The following is a 22,419-nucleotide window of genomic DNA, read 5'->3' on the forward strand; positions in this document are numbered from 1 at the left end:
AGTTACAGAGGGTTGAGGGAATCAGGTTCCTCAGCTCAGGGTACGTCAGCGTCTCTGGTTGGGGCAAGGACATTTTCTTCCGCGTATTCATTTATTGTGTTTATCCTCATTAATCACTTCCATTCCCAATTTCATACCTAGACAACTATTTTAATTTTTTTTGATGTTTATTTACTTTTGAGACAGAGAGACAGAACGCGGGTGGGGGAGGGGCAGAGAGAGAGAGAGGGAGACACGCAATCCAAAGCAGGCTCCAGGCTCCGAGCTGTCGGCACAGAGCCGGGCGCAGGGCTCGAACCCACGAACCGTGAGATCATGACCTGAGCTGAGACCAAGAGTCGAACGCTTCACCGACAGAGTCACCCGGTCGCCCCAGGGATTCAGTTATTGATGTGTTGGACCTCAGTTACAGAGGGTCGAGGGAATCAGGTTCCTCAGCTCGGGGCATGTCAGCATCTTCTTGCTCTTTTCCCCCAAACACCTGCTCGAAGACTCTGCCAGGTGTGCAGCTAACCTGCTGTTTACAGTTGCTGTACGATGTGACATGTCCAGCACACAGCATCCGTCACTCCCCTTGCGGGACCCAAGTCACCTTTGATGCCCCAGAGCGTAGACTCGTGCTTATTCCTTCATGGACATGAACACATGGGCACTATAATAAGGCCGTAATCTTTAGGATGCAGAAACATTGTCTCAGCAAAGGTACTGGGTGTGTTTAATGAAAGATTAAGTGAGATTGTAGAGGAGGGCACGGCACGGACTCCCCGGCACACAGTGGTCAAGAACTGGAATTGATGTTGATGAAGGCGCGGCTCCAGGAGCACCCGTGAGCTCCCTCCACCTACCGATCCGGAATAAGCTGCTCCCGTGGCCCCGGTTTCTCACTCTTCACTCACACTCTCCTGTCGTGGAGGGTCCTGGAGAGTAGGTCTCCTGGCACGTGGAAGACCACGCGCATAGGGAAGGAGGGGGGTGCTCTGCTCCTTCCATCCGTACAGCCTCTCCGCAACAGGAGCAATTCATAAAGGGAGGACCTCTGCGACCAACAAACCAAAACAAGCAGCTGGACAACAGGGGTCCCCTCCCCTAGAGGGACAAGGGGCCGTGACCCTGTGTGTGGCAGGATAGCAGGAGCAGAGCTCAGTTATGCTCATCATCTGTAAGGGCAGATGCGCCTTCTTATCTGGGATTTTGGGTGGGTAGGTGCGTGGGTGTTCTCCTTGACCCTCGAAAGCAAAGACTTTAAGGCTACTGTCATTCGGGTTTCACTTTTTTGCCCAAGGACATCATGTGCCTCATTGGGGCCAGATGTTCAAATCGATGTGTCTGCTCATGCCCACTAAGAACACACAAGTATTTATTGGTCTTTCCAGCAATGCAGCAGGTAAAGAGCAGGTGATGACAGAGAGCAGGTGCCTTTCTGCAGAAGCATGGCCCCCCAGCAAACCAGGAGACAAAGGGGGGAGGCATCCCACACCTACATGGCAGGCCATCTATAGCCTCCTTCATTTTAAGCCCTAAATCAATAGTTTAAACAAATGTAGATTCCATGTGACAGAAGAGACAGGAAGATGTGTGGCTTCCTATTGTTTAGATGTCTACTTTTGCCGTATTGACTATTAAAAAGTTACTGTAACCTCAAGATGAAGGCATCAGCATCTTCTTAGCAGGTGATAATTCCAGTCTCCCGGAGCTTTAATGAGAAGTGACTCACCGAAGCTTCTGCCTAGGTCTGCTGTTCACTGAATCAAAATCGATGAAAGTCTTGCCTATGCTTCCCAAATGTAACCCCAGCCAAATCAAATGGGAGCCTCGTAGCTACTGTCTCATCACTGTCACGGTGTAAATCATCAGACATCAAAATAACTCCTTTTATACCTGCCTGGATGATAAGCTTAGCACATTCGTTACATAGGAACAAGGAAACGTACCTTTCACACCTGTGGTGTGCAATCTGTGTTCATGATGGCATTCAGCTCTGCGTGGCACACGTCAGGGTGTTTGGTATTTAGCTTGCTGTCTGCCATTTCCCTCCAAGGGATCTGGTCGTCACGGAACCTGCTTGGCATCCCACTGTATCCTGTCCCCATAATCATGTTTTCTGCACTCATGAATCACGCTCTGACCTGGCAGCTGGGATCTTTGCTTCTTGGTGTTGATAAGAAGGCCACTGCCAAGGGGCGCCTGGGTGACTCAGTCGGTTGAGCATCCAACTTCGGCTCAAGGTCATGATCTCGCAGTCTGTGAGTTTGAGTCCTGCGTCGGCTCTGTGCTGACAGCTCAGAGCCTGGAGCCTGCTTCGGATTCTGTGTCTCCCTCTCTCTTTGCCCCTCCCCCACTCATGCTCTCTCTCTCTCTCTCTCTCTCTCTCTCTCTCTGTCAAAAATAAACATTTAAAAAAATTATAAAAAAAAAAAAGAAGGCCACTGCCATGAAATACTCAGCCCATCCCACATAGTTGCCCCTTTCGTGCAGAAAACCCCATTAATGCTAAACCTGCTTGGCTAGACCCCCTCCCAGTCACCCACACTGGGTCTGCAAGCCTGCAGGCTGGTTCTGGTCCCCAGCCACTGCCACCAAAGCACACCCAGGCCATTCAGTGATCTCTTAAATTAGCCATTTAGCTCATTGATTTTCAGCATTTCATTCTGAAAACAGAAGCATTTTCAAGTCTAGGCAAAAATGGAGGGAACTTCAGGGGTGATTTCAATACAGTTCTCACTATTCTTAGAAAGTAGAGTAGCCAGGGGCACCTGGGTGGCTCAGTCAGTTAAGCCACTGACTTCAGCTCAGGTCACGGTCTCAGTTTGTGGGTTCGAGCCCCACATCGGGTTCTGTGCTGACAGCTCGGAACCTGGACCCTGCTTGGGATTCTGTGTCTCCCTCTCTCTCTGCCCCTCCCCCTCCCCTTCCCCCGCTCATGCTCCGTCTCTGCCTCTCTCTCTCCCTCAAAAGTAAATAAACATTAAAAAAGAAATTTAGAAAGTAGAGCAGCAAACACATCACAGCTTTGCAAGGTTTGAGCAACAAAGTAAAGATATGAATCGAGCCGCTGATGGGTAGACTCTTGTCCGAAACTGGGCCGTGCGTCTCACAGGTACCGATATGTTGTGTTTTTATTGTTCCTTAGCCCTAAATTCTTGCACATTTTTAGCATGATTTCTCCTTGGATCAATGAGTTTCCCAGAAGTATGTTTTTATACCAAGTATACGTGCAGCTATAAACACTTACCTTTTTCTGTGGATACTGGTATGCTTTGATTCTTCTCTCTCTATCTTTCTGGTACCTACTAGTGGCTTGGCTTTGCCGTCTCCGTGAAGCTCACAGAAAGCTCAACAGTCTGTGTTGGATGATCTGCCCGTGATCTTTCGGAGCTTTCTGGGTGTGTAACAAATCGCTTTTTTCTTTTGTTGCTTTTTATCTCCTTTCATTAACGTCTTTGTCTTTGCCTTTTGACAATATAATTATTATGCATCTTGGTGTGGGTCACTTTGGATTTATCTTATTTGGTGATTGCTTTGGGCTTCCTGGATCTGCATGTTCGTTTCTTCCTCCAATGCCATGCACGTTGCTGGTCATTTCTATGAACAAGTTTTTTGCCCCCTTTTCTCTCTCCTCTCTTTCTGAGACCTGCATAATAGCGTGTATATGAGTCTGCTTGATCATGTTCCATAAATCCTGTAAGCTGTCTTCTCTCTTTTTCATCTTTTCTCCTCTGTATCTCTTACCCTCTCTTTTGTATTTTTTCGTTCCTTATCTTTTTACTGCATTCAGGACAAGTGCCTCAGAAGTATCTTCCTTCCCTCTAAATCATTCCTCAGCTATATCTATTATGCTCTTTGACACATCCATGGAGTTCATTACATCATCAGTTTACCTTTAATTTCTAGATAGTCGCTTCTTTTTTTTTAAATATGAGATTTGTTGTCAAATTGGTTTCCATACAACACCCAGTGCTCATTCCAACAGGTGACCTCCTCAATGCCCATCACCCACCCCACCCCTCCATCAACCCTCAGTTTGTTCTCAGTTTTTAAGAGTCTCTTATGGTTTGACTCCCTCCCTCTCTATTTTTTTTCCTTCCCCTCCCCCGTGGTCACTTCTGATAGGTTTTTATGTACAGTTGTCTCTGTAATTACATTCTCAGTTGTCTTTCAGAATTCCACATTCCAATTCCAACAACCATAATATTTTAGTCCTAGGTAATTGACTTATATTGTTTTGTGTTTCTACTGGCATAAGGGCTTGGTATTCTTTGAGGTCATAATTGTTTTTAATCTACGTGAATTTGGCCAGCATAATTGAAGAAATCTTTTCTCCAAAGACAATTTGCCTTTGCCCGGACCACTATTGAGATCTGGCCTCAGACTAGGTGTTTCAGACCCAGTTTTCACTTCCTTGCAGCACACTTCCTCTGGAACTCATCCCAGGGATACCATGCCCTGCTCTGCTCTGCACCCCTAGGCTGGACCCTGTCACCCTTTGTTCCCCACTGCCCCGTTTCCTGCTTTTCTGGTGTCAGCCATATACTTCTCTGGCATCCCCTCGGCATCCTAGAAGCCCAGTTTCTGCCTCTTCTGCTGCAACAACTCCAGGCTCTGCTTGTGTTGGCTTTTCATCTGTCATACATTTTCTCTGTCTGTTTGCTTTGGAAGAAGTAGAGTTAGAGAGATCCTGACCTTTGTGTGTCACAGCCTCTAAGAATATGTCCTGTCTGTGTTCTGTTTGCACAGTAGGACCAACTAGCCTCATGAAAGAAAAATGGAGTCCTTGATCTCACACTGAGATTTAAACATAACTGTGTTCTTTTCTTTCTTCCTTTCTTTTCACCAAGCAGGAAATAAGTATGGGGAGAACCAGATCAGTTAGAGAAAAAAATGATGAAACTATAGTTTTCCTTGCAGTGGCTATAATCTATACACAATAAGCAATTTTCTGGCTGAGATATGAAAGGATGTGGAAGATCTTTGTTTCCATAGTAACACCAATAATTTCAGATATTATAAAAATTGTACTTATCTATGAAACTATTGATAGAAACAAGGAAACCCCCAACGGACTGATTTCCAGAGAGGCACAGTTATGGAGGCAACGTTGGAGGAGAAAGCCTGCCAACCCCCTTTACACACAGCTATGGAGGCAACATTGGAGGAGAAAGCCTGCCAGGCCTCAGAGAGATGAGCCGGGAGTGGTGGAGGTGAGCTGGGGTCAGTGGTTTCAGAGACCCTGAAATGCAGCAATAATTTACTTGACTGAACAATTCTCCCTGGCTTCCCACTCCTGTTGTGCTGAGAAAAGGACAGTGTGGGTGGGGCCGTAAATCAGAAAAGACTCTGGCCTCATGTGTCCTTGTGATTTCTAGAAACAGATGGCTTTTCTACCACGGACTCAAAAAATGAAACACGTTCAACTCCCACCAGGTTCCAGGATCAAACACTGATGAGACCAAAGTAGTCGGACTTGGCAGGAACTGCTGTGACTCTAGGAGGTAGACTAAGAGATGAGGTCAATTTTAAAAACTGCCACCTAAGCCAAGATTAATTTCATACCTGGGGCAATCTGAGTAATCACCTCCTTGCTTTAGCAGTCATGTATTGGAAAGAGATTGCACAGTCTTGGAAATAAAAACAGAGAAGTGTGTCTGGGTGGCTCAGTTGGTTAAGCATATGACTTCGGCTCAGGTCATGATCTCTCAGTTCGTGGATCTGAGCCCTGCATTGGGCTCTGTGCTGATGGCTCGGAGCCTGGAGCCTGCTTTGGATTCTGTGTCTCCCTCTGTCTCTATCCCTCCCCTGCTCACACACACTCTCTCTCAAAAATAATAAATAAATGTTAAAACAGAGTTATTTAAAAAAAAGCAATAGAGGGGCGCCTGGGTGGTTCAGTTGGTTGAGCGTCCAACTTCCGCTCAGGTCAGGATCTCACAGTTCGTGAGTTTGAGCCCCACGTCGGACTCTATGTTGACAGCTCAGAGCCTGGAGCCTGCTTCAGATTCTGTGTCTCCCTCTCTCTCTGTCCCTCTGCTGCTCATGCTCTGTCTCTCTGTCAAAAATAAATAAACATTTAAAAAAATTTAGAAAAAGATATAGAAACAAAGTAGAGGAACTAAGTAATTCAGTCTCCACATTGTCTATGGACAATGTCTAGCACGTCATAAAACATCATGAGGTATGTGAGGAAATTGAGATGCATAAAAAATAATAATAATAAGAAACAGATCAACTGATAACCCAGATGTTGAAACCAGAAGAAAAGAAGCAAATATGTTTGGCTTGTGTCACTGCCTTTTTCCATTCAAAATACATGAAGCCTTTTTCCAAATGAAGCCTTTTTCCGTTCAAAATACATATATGCATTTAGAAATTTATAAGTCAAGCTAAAAAGAATGGGTGAAGATATGGGGAATCTCATAGAATGTATGAAAATTTTAATAATGCACAGAATGTGTTCTGGAAAAAGAAAAGCATATTGGAGGACCTTACCAACAGAATAAACACTGCAGAAGAAAGAGTCAGTGATCTGGAAGAAAGGGTCATAAAATTTTCTGAAAGAAAACACTGGGGAAAAAGGCTGAAAAGCTAAAATAACTGAACAATATCTTTGACTTGGGTTATAAGAATTGGATAGAGGCAGAAAACTGCTTTTAGGAATAATGGTCAAATTTTCCCCAGTGTGGATGGAAGAATATGAGTTCACAAAATTCAAAAATCCTAGTAAATCCCAAGCAGGATACCTTCCAAGGAAACCACACCCATGTATGTCATAGCGAATATGCAGAAAACCAAAAATAAAGAGAAAATCCTAAAAGCGGTCATGACAAAAAGCCAGTATGTGTAGGACAAAGGTAAGAAGAGTATTGCCTTCCCACTAGAAAGGTAAACTAGAGGTCAATGGAATGGTATCTTTCCAGTGTTGAGACACAAAACTGTAGACTTAAAATTCTACAGAATGCTGGAAATACCCAGCAAAACTATCCTTCTGAACTAAAGGTCAAGTAAAGATATTTTCTGATAAATGAGAGCTGAGAGGATTTATTGACAGTAGACTAAGAAATGCACCTGGCAGTCTTTCAGGATAAAAAGAAACAATACCAACTGTAACTCGGATATAAAAGAGGGACTGGAGAGATTTGGGAATGGTAAGTCACAGGAATATTTCATAATGATAAAATGATCAATTCATAAAGAAGGCAAACAAATCCTAACTGTCAATGCACCTAGTAACAGAATTCCATAATTCATGATGGGAAGATTGGTAGAATCAAAGGGACAAATAAATAAAAATCATGATTGGAGATTTTGACACACCTGTTTTCAGTAACTGATAGAATAAATGAACAAAAATCAATAAGGGTATAGAAGATTCAAACAACACTATCACCAACATGACCTTTTGAGCATTAATTACATCTTACAAATTCCGAATATATGTTTTTTCCCACCACACATGAAACGCTAATCATTGGAGACTACACGTGAGGCCATAAAGTAGTCTCAGTAATATGAGAGAATTGAAATCACTCTGAGTGTATTCTCTGATTACCATGGAATTGAATTGGGAATCAATAATAAGACATCTAAAAAAATTCAAATATTTGAAAGTTAAGCAGCAAAATTCCAAATAATTCATGGGTTAATGAAGGGTTCAAAAGGGAGATTAGAAAATATTTGTAACTGAAGGGTGATAAAGACATAGCATATCAGAATGCATGAGATTCTTCAGAAGTGGTGCAAAGCAAGGAGCCACAGAGTTCAAATACTTGTATTAAAACAACAGTAAAGAAAATTTAAAATCAGTGATCTAGGCGTGCCTCTTAAGAAGCAAGAACAGAGGTGCTTGGGTGGCTCAGTCAGTTAAGCATCTGACTTCGGTTCAGGTCATAATCTCACGGTTCGTGAGTTCAAGCCCCACGTCAGGCCCTGTGGGGACAGCTCAGAGCCCGGAGCCTGCTCTGGATTCTGTGTCTCCCTCTCTCTCTGCCCTTCCCCAACTCGTTCTCTCTCTGTCTCTCAAAAAAATGAATAAACGTTAAAAAAAAAAAAGAAAAAAAAAGAGGCAAGAACAGAACAAAGTAAACCCAACAGATTAATTCAATTGATACTTATCCAACATGATCAAGAAAAGAGAGAGAAAAAACAAATGATCCGTATTAAGTATAAAAAGATATTACCATACATCCTTATTAAAGGAATATAGTGGGACTTGTAGGAAAACTTTATGCCAATATATTTGAAAATGTGGATTAAAAGCAAAAAGTTCCCTATTTATGATCTCTGTGTATCCCTAATAAGAAAAACTTACAAAGAAATGATAAGAAAAGAAAAATTAACACCAATATTTCTTATAAACTCAGGCACAAAAACCCTTAACACAATTTAATAAAATCTAGCAGTGTATTGAACAGGTGGGGTTTACCCCAGATGAGTAAGATCGGCTTGATATTTGAAAATCAAACATTTGAATTCGCCATGTTGGCAGAATATAGGAGGGTGATCATATTATTTCAACAGATACAGGTGAAACATTTGAAACACCCACCACCTCCTCATGATAAAAACTTCCAGTAATCTAGGAATAAAGGAGAACTTTCTCAATTTGATGAAGGGCGTCACCAGACGCCATCTGACTAAATGGGGACATTTAGCTAACACCAGACTAAATGGGGACATTGTATGCTTTTCCTCTAAGATCGGAGCCAGGAAATGCTGACTGTATTCAGCATTGCACTGGTTGTCCCATCCTTATTAACTAAGAGCTAATAAGGCAAAGAAAGAAATTACAGCCATAAACTGTCAAACCAGAAGCTTAGCTCTCTTTGTTTGTAGGTGACATGATAATTTATATAATGGAGAACATTTACTCCTGTTGCGGGCTCTTTTCTCAGCCCAGAACCTGCCCAGGTAGTATACAGTCTGCAAAGTACCCAGCCCAATTAGCAACATAATAAACTAATCTGGGACAAAGGCAGATCATGGATTATCTCATTAAAATGGAAATCAATGAGCTCAACTATTTTTGCTTCATCTAAATTTTAAAATAACGTAAATAGCAGCAAAACCAACACAAAAGAAAATTTATAGTGGCTAAAACTGCATATAATAACATTTAGATCTGTACAATTCCATTTGGGAAAGTTCCATTTTGTTTTATTTATTTATTTATTTATTTATTTATTTATTTATTTATTTATTTTTAATAATTTTTTTTAACGTTTTTTATTTATTTTTGAGACAGAGAGGGACAGAGCATGAACGGGGGAGGGGCAGAGAGAGAGGGAGACACAGAATCGGAAGCAGGCTCCAGGCTCTGAGCCATCAGCCCAGAGCCCGATGCGGGGCTCGAACTCACAGACCACGAGATCGTGACCTGAGCCGAAGTCGGCCGCTTAACCGACTGAGCCACCCAGGCACCCCAGGAAAGTTCCATTTTGGTGTGAATAATGGCTATAAAAGAAAAACCACAGAAGCAAATCCTTTACAGGTAAAATTCAACCTCTGAATTGCCAGTTAGCTTTTACCATGTACATATATTTCTTTCATATGAAAAAGAGTTGATCCAGTGAATATAAATATATTTATATTTAATAAAATATAAATAAAATATAAATATAATATTTTGTTTAAATAAAATATAAATAAAATTGGGAAAAAAAGAAATCATTTCATTGTGGTTTTAAAATAAGGGAATTAAACTGGCCTAATGGAATTTACGTGGTATGCTTTTTCATAGATACTTTAATTTGGAGATTTAAGCAGAATGCCTCTCCAAACCCAGAGAAATTAGGACTTTTAGATTACAAATGTGAAAAAGAGATCTCATTTAAGGCTAACTGTAACTGTGGGAAAAAATATGGGGGAAGTAGCCACAGTTAGATAAAATCCTCTGCTTACGGCAAAGTCTTACTACAAAGCTCCCCACATCAATGTAGTTCACTTCCAAGGTACCAGGTCATGTTTGCCTTCTCTCCTTAAAGTGATGGGTTCAGATAAGGATCCCAACAGATGAACAGATGTCACTGCAGGTGACTGTCCACATCAGGCACTGAGGTTTTAATTCAGAACCGGTGAGTCTGAACAGCATAGAATTCTTGGTGGGGACTCTCTTTAGACACTATTGAAGCGTGGGAACTTGGTGGTGAATGTCTGTATTTCACCACTAGAAGTCACTGGGAGTTAGTTACTGAACAGACCGGCGGTCTTGAAGTCTCCCTATGAAAGAATTCATTGACTTTGTGTATATATTATATCTTTTGTTTGTTTGCTTATGCAAACTTGATGGTTTCAGGCACCTCCTGTGTCCTGCCTCACGCGTCCTCAGCCCAGCTGTTGCAAAGGCAACTGGTTAGAGAATCTAGCTGCAGCCACTCTGCCTATCTCCTGCGTTTTTGTGCTAAGAATTTTCTCACGTTTCTCACGTTTTCTCCAGAGTTTCTCATTCTTTAGGTCAGGAAAGAGGTCCAAGAAGTTGTATTTCTTACAATTTCCAGATGATGCTGATTCTGTTGATCTAGGGATCACACTGTGAAAACCACCGTAGTATTTTACTTTTGAGAAGCTTAATTATTTTACCTTTTACATTTAGGTCTACAATATACCTGGACCTGATTTTTGTGCATGGTGTAAAATAGGTGTAGCATCTTATTTTTTTCAATGTTAGTCACTTGATTAATACCAGCGATATGCAATACCAATTACATTGTGTCCATATAGATGGATCTGTTTCTTTTTTTACGAGTGACTTAATTAACATTAAAAATTTTTTTTAACTTAATTTTTTATTTTTTAAAATTTACATCCAAATTAGTTAGTATATAGTGAAGCAATGATTTCAGTAGATTCCTTAATGCCCCTCCCCCATTTAGCCCATCCCCCCTCCCACAACCCCTCCAGCAACCCTCAGTTTGTTCTCCATATTTATGAGTCTGTTTTGTTTGGTCCCCCTCCCTGTTTTATATTATTTTTGTTTCCCTTCCCTTATGTTCATCTGTTTTGTTTTTTTTTTTTTTTTTTATTAAAAAAAATTTTTTTTTCAACGTTTATTTATTTTTGGGACAGAGAGAGACAGAGCATGAACGGGGGAGGGGCAGAGAGAGAGGGAGACACAGAATCGGAAACAGGCTCCAGGCTCTGAGCCATCAGCCCAGAGCCTGACGCGGGGCTCGAACCCACGGATCGCGAGATCGTGACCTGGCTGAAGTCGGACGCTTAACCGACTGCGCCACCCAGGCGCCCCTGTTTCTTTTTTTTTAATGTTTATTCATTTTGAGAGAGAGGGAGAGGAAGAGAGAGAGAGAGAGAAACAGAGACAGAGTGTGAGTGGGGGAGGGGCAGAGAGACAGAAGGAGACAGAATCTGAAGCAGGCTCCAGGCTCTGAGCTGTCAGCACAGAGCCCAATGCAAGCCAGGAACCATGAGATCATGACCTGAGCCGAAGTCGGATGCCCAACCGACTGAGCCATCCAGGCACCCTTATATGGATCTGTTCCTGAACTCGTTATTCTGGTTCTATCTTCTGGAAGTCTATCCCTGTGCCATTAATTACTTTAGATTTATAAGAAATCTTAATACTCTTAAGAGTAACTCTTCACCTTCAAGTGCACCTCGTGGAAGAGGAGGAAAAATGAGTTTTTTGGGGGGGCTCCATAAAGAAAAACCAAAATTACTTGTACATTTTAGAAAACAGATATTGACTTAAACATACCTATCAGGGCAATAGTTATTAATAAGAAAACAATACAGAGTTATAGGCTTTGGGGAGGTTAAAGGTTACTTTCATAAGCCAGAGCAATAGTCTCTGAAGTCTAGAAATCAACAACATCCCTGTTTAAAAAAACCACATTTGAAAGTGAAGAAGGTTTTGAAAAGTGAAAATATCCAGTGTTATGGGCTGAGCTGTGTCTCCCTGGAAGTCATATGTTAAAGCCCTAACCCTTAGTATCTCAGAATGTTACTGTATTTGGAAATAGGCCTTTAAAGAGTAGTTAAAATGAGGCCATAGGGTGGGCCCTAGTCCACTATGAGTGGTGTCCTTAAAAGAAGAGGAAATTTGGACCCAAAGAGACAGCAGGGATGCACAGAGGAAATATGAGGTGCAGACACAGAGGTAAGATGGCTGTCCACCTACAAGCCAAAGAGAGAGGCCTCAGAAGGAACCAAACCTGTTGACATCTTGGTCCCGGACTTCTGGTCTCTAGAACCAGTAGAAATCCATGTCTGAGCCATGCAGTCTGTGGTACTTTGTCATGGCTGCCCCAGCAGACCAATACAAAGTTTTGTTCTAGTGAATTGGGCAGTGGTCAAGATAGCAAAGTAAACAAGCATACAACAGTCCTTGCAAGATAATAAATGAACATTACATAGCATTTTCAGAACATATTACGGAAAAGCAAAACCTTCTTAAAATAGTTTTTGTAGAGGATGCTCTAGGTAGAACTTTGAGTAAACAACACACAGCAAAAGCGTATCCTTACCTACTTTCTATCTGATAACAAGGGTCCTGGCAAAATAAACCAGATCCAAAAAAAAAAAAAGCGATCAGTACATCCCTAGTTGTTACTTACTCCATCCACTGAGCTTGTTGTTTTTAAATTCTTTTAAATGTTTATTTATTTTTGAGAGACAGAGCGAGACACAGCGTGAGCGGGGGAGGGCTAGAGAGAGGGAGACACCGAATCAGAAGCAGGCTCCAGGGTCTGAGCTGTCAGCACAGAGCCAGACATGGGGCTCGAACCACGAGCTATGAGAACATGACCTGAGCTGAATTTGGATGCCTAACTGACTGAGCCACCCAGGCGCCCCCATCCACTGAGCTTTTAATTACAGTGGTTAGAATTTTTATTTCTAGAACCTTTAATTTGCTATTAAAAATTTTTTCTCGTAGGTTTTGATAATGGCTTTTTCTTTTCTGGTATTATTTCTTTTTATATCTTTCAGCTTTTAAAATATAATTTCCCCTATGTGTGATTTCTTGAGGGATCTAACGTATTACTTATCTGTCTGCTAACTTAACTTCGTGATGAATTATTTTTCTCCGTGTTCTTTAATTTTGGGTTGTGCCCTTATATTAGGAAAGGCTTTATGTGTGGGAATCCTTTGCAGCTTGTTGATGAGGGTGGCTCTTTTGAGATTAACTTTGTGTTAAAATTCACCAAGTGTCACAAGGAATCATCTGTTATTTTAATTTACTGCATTGTGTACACAATTAGAATATTGTGAACTCCAATATCACACTTGTGATTAGTAATTCTTACAATGAGAAACAAGCAAACAAAGAAGCCAACATTCAGGGAATACACAGATGGACAACTTCCTCTTCTGTACAATTGGGTGTGTTTTTCCTGGTCCCTCCTGTCACTGAAGGAGACAGCAGAAGCCTCCGTGGCAACTTTCACCTATTTGCCTGGTCTCAGGCCTTGTCACCTGATTCAAGCAAAGCGGCCAGAACAACTAACCTTCAGGCAACCCACACAGCGTCTTATATGCTCATGTGCCATGTTGGTCTTGCCAGTTTCCCATTTCTTCTTGTTTTATTCTCTGGGTGTTTCCCTTATTTCATTATGAATGCAGCTCTGCATTAAAAAAGAACTAAAAGGGGGCGCCTGGGTGGCGCAGTCGGTTAAGCGTCCGACTTCAGCCAGGTCACGATCTCACGGTCCGTGAGTTCGAGCCCCGCGTCGGGCTCTGGGCTGATGGCTCAGAGCCTGGAGCCTGTTTCCGATTCTGTGTCTCCCTCTCTCTCTGCCCCTCACCCGTTCATGCTCTGTCTCTCTCTGTCCCAAAAAGAAAAAATAAAAACGTTGAAAAAAAAAATTTAAAAAAGAACTAAAAGACTTTTAAAAACCTTGCATTTCTGAGGGTTTTTATTATATCCCCTTTGCAAGCTGTGGAGCATGCCTTCTTGCCAGAAATAGAATCCATAACCGTTTGGTATATTTGCACACAGGAATCCAAGGGTCATATGAGAAAACAATGCCTTAGGTGTGAAAGTGGAAGGAAGGACTGAAGTTGGATTGAATGGGTGGGGAGTAGGAGGACAGGGAGGGGAGGTCCAGGGAGCTGAGATGAAGGTGAGGTGAACCATGGCTACCGAGCGAGGAGGAGCAGAACACATGGATGGAAGGAGACAGGAGCACAGGAAGACACAGGAAGACAGGAACACAGGAAGAATTTCAGATCCCAAAGTGCTGTTAGAAAATATTCAGTTCTTTCAGCACAGCCATGTTGCTGATGAGGAAACGGAGGCCAGATACTGATATGATTTCACCAACTCACTGCATCCAGTGGGTGTCCCAGCCTGGAATTATCTTGATGCTCAGTCCAAAGCTCTCTTAGTACAAGAGATTTGGTGTGAAAGGCGAGAAGCACACAGAATAGATGCAGGAAATGTTGCTGGAGGTCAGCCAGACAGAAGAGAAACAGGAGGCAGAGTGTGGTGGAGGAATGAGAAGCTCAGTAAAAGGCACGTGGTCATCAGGGACAGTGGATTTCTACCGCAGGGAAGCTGAGGTTTCTGTGGGGGAGGGCACATCAGATGAGTGTGTGGGGCTGTGTGGGGACGGCGCTCACATCTGGGTCCTGTGGAGGGAGAAATTCAAGAGCTGTGATGGTATTTGGGGGGCACCCAGCAAAGGCTGTTAGAGAAACATGAGGGTGCTCAAGGCCTGAACACCAATGAGCCACAAGGAGGGCCTCAGGGAAGTCTGGGGACATGGAAGATGCCCTGCTCCCTGAGGGTGGGCACCCTGCTAGCTGAGCTCCAAACACCTCCCCTGTTTCTCCTTTGGGGCTCCTGTGTCCAGGGAGCACACGATTGTCAGTGACCCGACAGCCACTCCTTCTTGTCCCCAGTTTGCTGTCTCTCTTGAGAAGCCCCCCTCCTTTCTCCTTCAGAACTTGTCTTCTGTCCACTGAAGGTGAGCATTCGTGCAGAAGTGGAGCTGGCTAGTGTTGGGGAGGAAGAATTCCCTCTGCCCTTCAAGATTCTTCTAGCTGGACTAAACTGTCTCATTTAACAGGAGACAGATTAACAGGAGAAAATCAAATTTAGTTTTGTATATACAGGGGTTCCACACAGACATAGGATTTCAAAGACAGTGAGGCAACATGAAGTTTATGTGAGCTCAGGAAAGGGGTAGAGGTCTGAGGATACAAAGGGGAGGAAGACCATTGGTGAGAAGGTGAGAGGAGAGCTTTGGAGAACAAAGGTGCCCTATTATGTAGATGCAGATAAGTTTCTTAGGTAAAGAGGAATCTCTCTTAATAGTTCTCTTCCTGGTACAGTCTCTTTTCCCAATGTAAATTTAGACAGTTCAAGGGGAGGCAAGAACTTTTCCTGGATGTGCTGGGTTTTGATTACTTTTAACTCACAGTAATATTCATGCCAAAGTGGCCCATCTTGGGCGTGGCCTGCCATCGATCCCTATGCTGAGAAAGTCACAGATCCTCACTGGAACCATGACTCATGTGCCAGCTGTTTCCTGCACCCCTGATTGTGTCTCACCTCTGCCCACAGGAGCTGAGCTGAAGACTGAGTGGCTCTGCTCCACTTCAACTTCCAACCCTCTTCTGTTCCCTTCTCATCCTCCACATTCTCTTCCTCCTCCTTCTATTACCCAAAACTGTACTTGCCTGTTGGTGGGTGTTGAGCCAAAAGACACAATTGAGCCAAAGAATAGGACAAGGAAGGTTTTACTTGCGACAAGTAAGGAGAACGCCGGGGAGATTTCCCAAAGCAGTGCTTCCCCGAACAACAAAATTGAGGAAGTTCTAAATGAGGGTGATGCACACATTCTCATGAAGGGGGTTGTGCAATGGGGAATTCATCATGGTACTGGGGCAAAAGTCATCTGAAGGTGACAGAGTTCAGGTCAGTCATGGGGCCAGCAGGAGTGGGCATTACCGATTCCCTGGCTCCAGTAGCTTCCAGCATCTGGGTGCTCTGAGGAGTTCACATCCTACAAAGATAACTCAAGAGCGTGTGTCAGGTCAGTCTTGACTTTTGAAGGTCTGGGAAATTTACCACTGATTTCTTGTGATAGGATTAGGCTATCTATCTCCTGGCCTGATAGTGGCTGTTCTTACCTTCTTTTACAGGATGACTGGGGGCCTAAAATGACTTTTCTTGTGTCAGGAAAGCTATGTTTTGTCTTTTTGCCCACAGGGACCCCTAAATCTTTTTGCTGACAGTCTGTCTTCTGGCCCCCTTCTCCTTCTGCATCTGTTATGACCATTGGTGTCTCTGCCCAGGTCCCAACACTTTGGTCCCAAAATGACATTCCTCGTTTCCTTATCATTCTTCGTTCTCCTTCCTGCCCAAACCCACACCAGACCCCAGCCCCTCCACTCTCCCCACACTACACTCATGGCTGTAAATTTTTGGAGGCTTATAATTTACAGGGTCCAGTGCAAAAGGCAAATGGGAGGCCTCCTACTTAAACAGCAGGAAGAAAAGTGCTTTCCAAGGCCTTAATATAGAAAACTTCTCCTTTCTTTGAAGTCTTTATCACTCAACCTGTCACGGAGTTTCTTGTCGCCGCTGTGGTTTTTTGTTGTTGTTGAATGTGCTAACTGTTGCTCTCCCGTGGGCACAGGGACTCAGAGGGCAAGTGTGGACTATTTTAGGGGCCTGGGGGCACCGCCCTCTCATTCTTATTTGCATGTGTTTAATAATTTTTGATCAAAATGCAGACATGTCAGTAGGCTAAGACACTGAGGTAATTAGGATATATATTTTTTGGAATGGAAATGTGTGTGCGTGTTCTTTTGTTCAGTGTGGTGGAGGGGGTTCAGTCTGTCTCATCTAGGGGCCTGGGTTTGTGTCTGCTGCTGCTTTCACAGCCCTCTCCCCTCTCTCCTTTCTTTCTTTGTAGATAGGGGTGTTGGCCTGAGGGCTTTGTTCCTATTCACTGTGAGTATTCTCTTTGGGATATGCTTCAGGATGATTTATCTTTATAGGAGCCAAGAGCAGGCCTTCCCCAGATGGGCTACTTTGCCCCTAGCATTATTTTGAGTTAAAAGCAGCCAAAACCCAGTAAATTCCAGAAAAGGTCTTTACCTCTCCCTCACCTGCCTGCCTGTAGCAGGAAGAGAGCTATTAAGAGAGATTCCTCTTTTCCTAAGAAACGTATCTGAATAATAGGGCACCTATTTGTTTTCCAAACCTCTCCTCTCACCGTCCTGCCAGTGGTCTTCCTTTCCTTTGTATCTTCAGGCTCCTACACCTCCTGAACTCACATATGCTTCGTGTCACCACACTGTCTTTAGAATTCCGTGTCAGTGTGGATTCCCCATACATTTGCAATTAAATTTGATTTTCTCCTCTTAATCTACCCCGTGTCAACCTGAGTTTTAGTGCAGCTAGAAGGAACTTGAAGGGCAAAGGAAATTCTTTCTCTCTGATATCTTCATCCTCTTGTCCCCCCACCAGCAGGAGCTGCCTTTGGTTCCCTGCTGGCTGGCCTGCTTGGGACAGAGAAGGGGACACTACCTCTGCTTTGGCCCAGTCTTCTCCTCAGCCAGGTGCTTTGTGTTTCAGTTTGGGGACTGGGCCTTTTGAGTGTTCCTGATTTTGCCTCAACTGGTGGAGCCTCTTAGTCTGGGACAAGGTGTGTTCCTGTCCCTTCCCCCACTGGCTCTTCCTCCAGCTGCAGAGTGGCTCACTGTGCCCTGAAGTAGTGGGGCTCTCTGCCCTTCCCACACCAGGTTAAAGCTCCTTTCTGACCTTCTCATGCTGCCACTGTTGTCAGGCCTCAAGCTTGTGCCAGAGGAAGGCAGTTCCTTGATCTGTATCCTGGACTCCAGCCTGTCAGGAGCTCTGGGAATTTGATGGACAAAAGCCTAGAGATACAGTGAATTTCCCAAGTCTGTGACTCTCAGGGCCTCCCAGTACTCAACGAGCCTTCAGTCATTTGTTAACAGTTGGAGCTGAATTATTCTTTCTGGCTTATGGAGCCTCTGGCACCTGTCTTTAGTAAGCGAGGGTTTACATACTCTATTTTCTTGGGTGAGTCTGTATTTCCCTAGATATTGGGTTAACCAGTTGATCTGATCCTTTAGCTCTGATGGATTCAGGAGAAGTGATCTTGATCATCCAGCTTTTCAAAATCTGAAGTATGGGAGTGAGCTCTTTCTAATTTTCTATGTTCTTGTCAGAACTTTCCAAAAAAGATGATCTTTCTCTCATTAGCCTGAGATTATTTCTCTTTACTGGTCAACCAAGAAATAACAAGACAAGCCCAAACACATTATCCAGATGATATAAAGCACAAACAAATACTTACGAGTCTTTAAACACTTAAGAACACCCTGGAAGTAGAAGGTCAGCATGTCCCAGAAGGCCAGCTCATTCAAGCAGGAAGAGTAAGAAGGGAATCTGGATACATGATTCCAGAACAGTCTATTAACTCCATGTGCTACAAATTCTCATGGTTTTGTTATGCCCAGAATTCGTGATCCCCAAAGACCACCAGGGAGCTGAGTCTGATGCAAAAGCAAAGAACCTTTATTCGAGCTAGCTCGAGCTCAATCCCCTACCTGCACTGACGCAGCAGTGAAGTGCTGGGGAGAGAGAGCGAGTTTCAAAAGCACAAAGGTTTTATAGGGGTCTAGGGGCAGTTGGTGAGTAATGGCTGCGGCCTCAGCCGATTGGCTGGGGAAGGGTCGGGGTCCCCTTAGGCAGGTCGCAGGGTGTGTTTTGATCGGGAAGTTTGAATGGGTAAGCGGGAGGTTACTCAAGGGGAGGAGGCATGGTCAAGGTGGAGGACACAGAACAAGATGGAGTCGGCCAGTGTAGGCCCGCCCTTTCAGTTTCATATTACAAATAATGGGAGACTTGCTTTAGGATCCTGTGTGAACTTCATGATTATTAACATAAACTTGTATCCTACAGAAAACTGTGTAATCTTCTAATTTTATCAAGTAGGATTACAACTACTACTTTTTGATACTTAATACACTTTATGTCACAGTAATAATCCATAACCTTTACGAATAATTTGATGTATGAATTGAATTATTCAATCATTCAGAAATAATCATCGAGTGCCTACCACTTGCCAGGTCCTGTTGGATTTGGGATCCAGTTCCAGTGGGGATAGAAACACCTGAGCCAACCACTGAGTCAAGATTCTGAGAGGGCAAACACCAGGAAGGGTCACCGCTTGAGTAAATACTGTTTCAAGCAGGCTTGTTTTAGTCTAGAGTCTGCACATTAAAAGAAGATAGCACACCAAAATATATAGTTCATGACTGATGTGTTCTTCTTCCCAAGTAGACTAAAAGCTCCTTGAATAAAGCAATTGCATTGTGAACACTGTATTGTCATGCATGGAGCAAGGTGCTTGGTTCCAGGTGGTGCTAAGTGACTGTTTGGTGAGTGAATATATATTACTGCAAGAGACACAGAGGGGGTATTCTTCAGATGTTTCAATGTCCTGTGGTGTCTCTGATGGCAACTGATTCTCCCCTAAAAATAATGGTGAACTGGTTGTTGCTGATAGGCTTATACAGGCAATCATGGGGAAATCCTGAAAAGAAAATAGAGCAAGTGTTTAAAAAAAAACAAACAACAAGGGCTCACTGTTATTCAACATATATTGGAAGTCCTAGCCTCAACAATCAGCAACACAAAGGAATAAAAGGCATCCAAATTAGCAAGGAGAAAGTCAAATGTTCACTCTTCACATGATACTCTATATGGAAAACCCAAAAGATTCCACCAAAAACTGCTAGAACTGATCCATGAATTCAGCAAAGTCTCAGGATACAAAAATCAATGCTCAGAAATTGGTTGCATTCCTATATACCAATAATGAAGCAACAGAAAGAGAAATGAAGGAATCGATCCCATTTACAATTGCACCAAAAACCGTAAAATACCTAAGAATAAACGTAACCAAAGAGGTGAAAAATCTGTACACTGAAAACTATAGAAAGCTTATGAAGGAAATTGAAGAAGACACAGAAAAAATGAAAAAATATTCCATGCTCATGGATTGGAAGAACAAATATTGTTAAAATGTGGATACTACCCAAACAATCTACATATTTAATGCAAACCCTATCAAAATAACATCAGTATTCTTCACAGAGCTAGAACAAACAATTCTAAAATTTGTATGAAACCAGAAAAGACCCCTAATAGCCAAAGCAATCTTGAAAAAGAAAACCAAAGCAGGAGGCATCACAATCCCACACTTCAAGCTTCAATATTACAAAGCTATAATCATCAAGACAGCATGGTACTGGCACAAGAAAGGACACTCAGAGCAATGGAACAGAACAGAGAACCCAGAAATGGACCCACAAACATACAGCCAACTAATCTTTGACAAAGCAGGAAAGAATATCCAATGGAATAAAGACAGTCTCTTCAGCAAATGGTGCTGGGAATACTGGACAGAGACATGAGAAAAATGAACCTGGAGCACTCTTACACCATACACAAAAATAAACCCAAAATTGATGAAAGAGCTAAACGTAAGACAGGAAACCATCAAAATCCTAAGGAGAAAACAGGCAGCAACCTCTTTGGCCTCGGCTACAGCAACTTCTTACTCAACATGTCTATGAAGGCAATGGAAACAAAAGCAAAAAATGAACTATGGGACCTCATCAAAATAAAAAGTTTCTCTATAGTGAAGGAAACAATCATTAAAACTAAAAGGCAACCGACAGAATGGGAGAAGGTACTTGTGAATGACATATCAGATAAAGGGTTAGGATCCAAAATCTATAAAGAACTTATCAAACTCAACACCCAAAAAACAAATAATCCAGTGAAGAAATGGGCAATAGACATGAATAGACACTTCTCCAAGGAAGACATCCAGATGGCCAACCCATACATGAAAAAATGTTCAACATCACTCATCATCAGGGAAATATAAATCAAAACCACAATGAGATACCACCTCACACCTGTCTGAATGGCTAAAATTGACAACTCAGGCAACAACAGTTGTTGGTGAGGATGTGGAGAAAGAGGATCTTTTCTGCATTGTTGGTGAGAATGCAGGCTGGTGCAGCCACTCTGGCAAACAGTATGGAGGTTCCTCAGAAAACTAAAAATAGAACTACCCTACGACCCAGCAATGGCACTACTAGGTATTTATCCAAGGGATACAGGTGTGCTGTTTCAAAGGGGCACATGCACCCTAATGTTTATAGCAGCATTATCAGCAATAGCCAAAGTATGGAAAGAGCCCAAATGTCCATCGATGGGTGAATGGATAGAAGATGTGAGATACACACACACACACACACACACACACACACACACACTGGAGTATTACTTAGCAATCAAAAAGAATGAAATCTTGCCATTTGCAACTATGTGGATGGAACTAGAGGGTATTAGGCTAAGCAAAATTAGTCAGAGAAAGACAAATATCATATGACTTCACTCATATGAGGACTTTAAGATACAAAATAGATGGACATAAGGGAAGGGAAGCAAAAATAACATAAAAACAAGGAGGGAGACGAAACATAAGAGACTCTTAAATATGGAGAACAAACTGAGGATTTCTGGAAGGGTTGTGAGTGGGGAGATGGGCTAAATGGGTACATTAAGGAAGACACTTGTTGGGATGAGCACTGGGTGTTATATGTAGGGGATGAATCACTGGATTCTACTCCTGAAATCATTATTGCACTATATGCTAACTAACTTGAATGTAAATTAAAAAAGAAAGAAAGAAGGAAGGAAGGAAGGAAGGAAGGAAGGAAGGAAGGAAGGAAGGAAGGAAGGAAGGAAAGGACCACGGGCTCAAAATGATGGTTTGGGCCAGGCCAACTCCTCAAACCTTGTTTAATACCTAACCTAAGTGCAGTTCCAGCCTCCCCCAGAAATGTAAGTCTTCATGCATCAGTGAGGAATTTACAAATGAGGTCCTCTGTCTCATGAGCCCTCTCCCTCCCCCAAGGAGGGGAAGTCATCTGCATGATCAGACCCCCTCTTCTTCCCAATTACAGGAGGGTGACCTTTAAATTTATCTGGTTGATTTTATTTTTTAACACAAGCAGTGACACATCAGAGATATGAACGGGCTGGGGTGAGGGTGAGACATGAAGGAAGTTCTTGGGCAGTGTCCCAAGGACTGGAGAGACAGGGTGACAGCAGGGTCCAGGGTTGGGTGCTGGGGAGCTGTGTGTCTTCATGGGTTACTGTCTGGATGAGGAGAAAAGGCACGAGAGGTAGGGTCCCTTTTCCATGCCACACGAGACTTGTTCCCCAGCCTGAACAGGGCCTGAATCAGGGCCTCAGGGAGCACGATGGAGGCTGGAAGCTGGAGAGGAGGGTCAGACCCGGAGGGGAAGTGAGAGTCTGAGTAGGTGTCCAGGGTTGAGGGTGGAGTCCATTTGCATTGTCGCAGAGACTCAGGGAAGGCGGCTGTGTTGAGAAGGAAGTCAGAAGAGAGG

The 22,419-nt window shown here is 43.1% G+C and overlaps 1 pseudogene; it reads right to left on the reverse strand.

Moving 5' to 3' along the window:
* Positions 1–1,219: 1,219 nt before the first annotated feature.
* Positions 1,220–16,229, reverse strand: LOC106983551 (deoxycytidylate deaminase-like; annotated as a pseudogene).
* Positions 16,230–22,419: the final 6,190 nt, after the last annotated feature.

This window comes from Acinonyx jubatus, chromosome E4 (assembly GCF_027475565.1).
Source record: "Acinonyx jubatus isolate Ajub_Pintada_27869175 chromosome E4, VMU_Ajub_asm_v1.0, whole genome shotgun sequence".
NCBI classification, from domain to species: Eukaryota; Metazoa; Chordata; class Mammalia; order Carnivora; family Felidae; genus Acinonyx; species Acinonyx jubatus.